The sequence below is a fragment of the Triticum aestivum genome, chromosome 1B, assembly GCF_018294505.1.
Source record: "Triticum aestivum cultivar Chinese Spring chromosome 1B, IWGSC CS RefSeq v2.1, whole genome shotgun sequence".
Lineage (NCBI taxonomy): Eukaryota > Viridiplantae > Streptophyta > Magnoliopsida > Poales > Poaceae > Triticum > Triticum aestivum.
In genome coordinates, this window is record NC_057795.1 from 383,859,414 (window position 1) to 383,861,960 (window position 2,547).

General features: G+C 43.6%; 1 pseudogene; it reads left to right on the forward strand.

Annotated features, from left to right (window-relative positions):
* Positions 1–1,414: 1,414 nt before the first annotated feature.
* On the forward strand, positions 1,415–2,064 carry LOC123078678 (cytochrome c biogenesis CcmF N-terminal-like mitochondrial protein 2; annotated as a pseudogene).
* The last annotated feature ends 483 nt before the right edge of the window (positions 2,065–2,547 follow it).

Below are 2,547 nucleotides of genomic sequence, written 5' to 3' on the forward strand. Positions count from 1 at the left end.
TTGCTTCCATTCCACTAGCCAAGAATAAGGAGAGTGACTTTCTCTTTTGAACCTCTTAAGCTGACTTGAAAAAAAAAGTGGTACACCCCTCAGAGATATAGGGACCGCCATGCTCATCCACTTTCTTGATAAATGACTCAATGCATTTTCTCTTCCTTGCCGCTGAGACTGAGACATGTCAAAAAGATCTATTACTAAAAGGAGATTGGGATCATCCTGTGGTTACCGGATGATGGGAATAACTAAGCAGAAATTTGGAAATGAGCATGAAATGTCTATAAATGAATTTTCTCATTATTCGTTATTTCCGGGTCTTTTCGTTGCATTCACTTACGACAAGAAACAACTACCAGCGACAGCACTTGCATTTTGGTGGATTCTTCTTCCTTTCCTTGGTCTTTCATTCTGTCATATTCCAAATAACTTATCTAATTACAACGTATTAACCGCTAATGCACCTTTTTTATCAAATCTCAGGGACATGGTCTAATCATAAGGGTAGTATTTTATCATGGTGTTGGATCCCAAGTTTTTATGGATTCCCTTTTTGTTACCCGGGTCGACCCCAAAGCCATAATGTCTCAAAACGAAGAGGCTATAGAGAAACTTTGATTCTTTTTTTCCTTTGTCTCGAACTTCATGAAGAACTCCATTCTATTTCTCCAACCAAAAAGTGGGGTTGCGCCCCTGTTGTACACTCCCTTCGTTCGGAGAACCCTTGTAGATTCTGAACTTCGTTCGCAAAGTAAGCGTCCTTTTAACAGGCCAGCCCTTTTTAATGTGCCGCTTGACCCTATTTTGAAAATGAGCTTTGCTCTTCTGGGCGCTGGGCGCTCCCGTGGTTCGCGAGAAGGAAAAAAGACTAATCTTTTATTACATCTGGCACGAGATGAAAAAGAGAGAGCTTCGTCTATCAATGAACAGCAGATGGATGGAGCTCTTGGCATTGCTTTGTTTTTCTCTCCTTTCCTATCAGCGAGTTCTGATCCTTTTGTTCGAAATTTCTTCGCTTGTACCGAACCGCTTGCAAAATCAAATCCAGTTCCACAAGATCCTATATTAGCTATACATCCTCCTTGCATTTATGCTGGAGATGTCGCTAGTGCTATGGTTTGGGTTATGTAGATCAAAATGATGAATGGGATTGTGGCACTCCACTCGCCTCCAATGCGGAATGATGCTGCCGAAAAGAATGGAATGTTGCTTCGCTCTGCTGGATGCGTCGGATCCCATATAAGAAGCTCGCTCTTTACCCAATCATTCAAACATTTTGTGGGCGGTGCACCTGCTCTATTGTTGCATAGCAATAGAAGCCTGCTCGTGCTGCTTCAGTGGCGCTTTTTCGCCTTCTCTTCGCTCTGGACAGGAGCTCTAATGGACACGGGGAGGGAGCAGGCGAAGCATGTCGTTCATAATGGAAATAAAGACACCACTACTTTGCCTCTTTGTTGGACCGCCGGCGCGAACACGGTGGTCTCTGACCAGGACCAGGAACCAATTTGAATTTGGATCTTGACATGTCAGTTGTTTTTAACCGTAGGCATCTTGCCAGGAAGTTGGTGGGCTCATCATGAATTAGGTCGGGGTGTCTGGTGGTTTCGGGATCCCGTAGAAAATACGTCCTTTATGCCTCGGGTATTAGCCATGGCTCATATTCATTCAGTAATTCTACCACTTCTTCATTCTTGGACCTCACTTCTAAATATTTTGACTCTTCCATGCTGTGTCTTAGGAACCTTTTCAATACGGTCCGGATTGTTAGCTCCCGTTCATAGTTCCGCTATAGACAATACACGAGGAAGATTTTTATGGTGGTTCTTCCTTCTAATTACAGGCGTATCTATGACTCTTTTTTACCAGATGAAGCAGGAGGCATCGGCCCGTAGAACCTATAAAAAAGAGATGGTTGTGGCGCGAAGTACTCTTGTACACCTACGTCACTCGGCTCACGCGCAACCCCACCCTGTTATGTTATGTTATAGAATAATTAAGCTTCTTGCTGCACTGGTTATTCAGAGACAACAACTGGCTGTTGGATTTCACCCAGTCCGTAGCGCTTCGTAAGTCACTCTGGCGTGGCGCGGCTGGATACTTCTGATCAATAGGAATAGGAGTAAAAAAATCTTATGATGAGCATCTATTGGAGTCGATCATTTCCAAGATCTAATTCTAGTTTCTTATTATGTAGTGGAAACTCCTCACAATCTTGATGGATGCAAGCCCTGGTACCCCCAAAATTTGTATGAAAGATGAGCTTACAGGACTACCAATCAAGCGAGCCACCAGGTTTGAGAATAAGGTGGGATCCAAGAATGTAGTGGCTAGTGAATCACTGATCAAAAAGCGGATTTTTGAGAGATTCTTCATCGATCTAGTGGCCGGTGAATCACTGATCAAAGAGCGAGCAGCCGCCAGGTTTAATGATTTTGTGGGATCCCTGGATGTAGTGGCTGGTGAACCGCTTCTTCTTCCACAAAGATTCAGACAAAACCAAGCTTGGATAGAACTGAAGAAGATTTGGCGAACGAAGAAAAAGGTCAAAGGGTT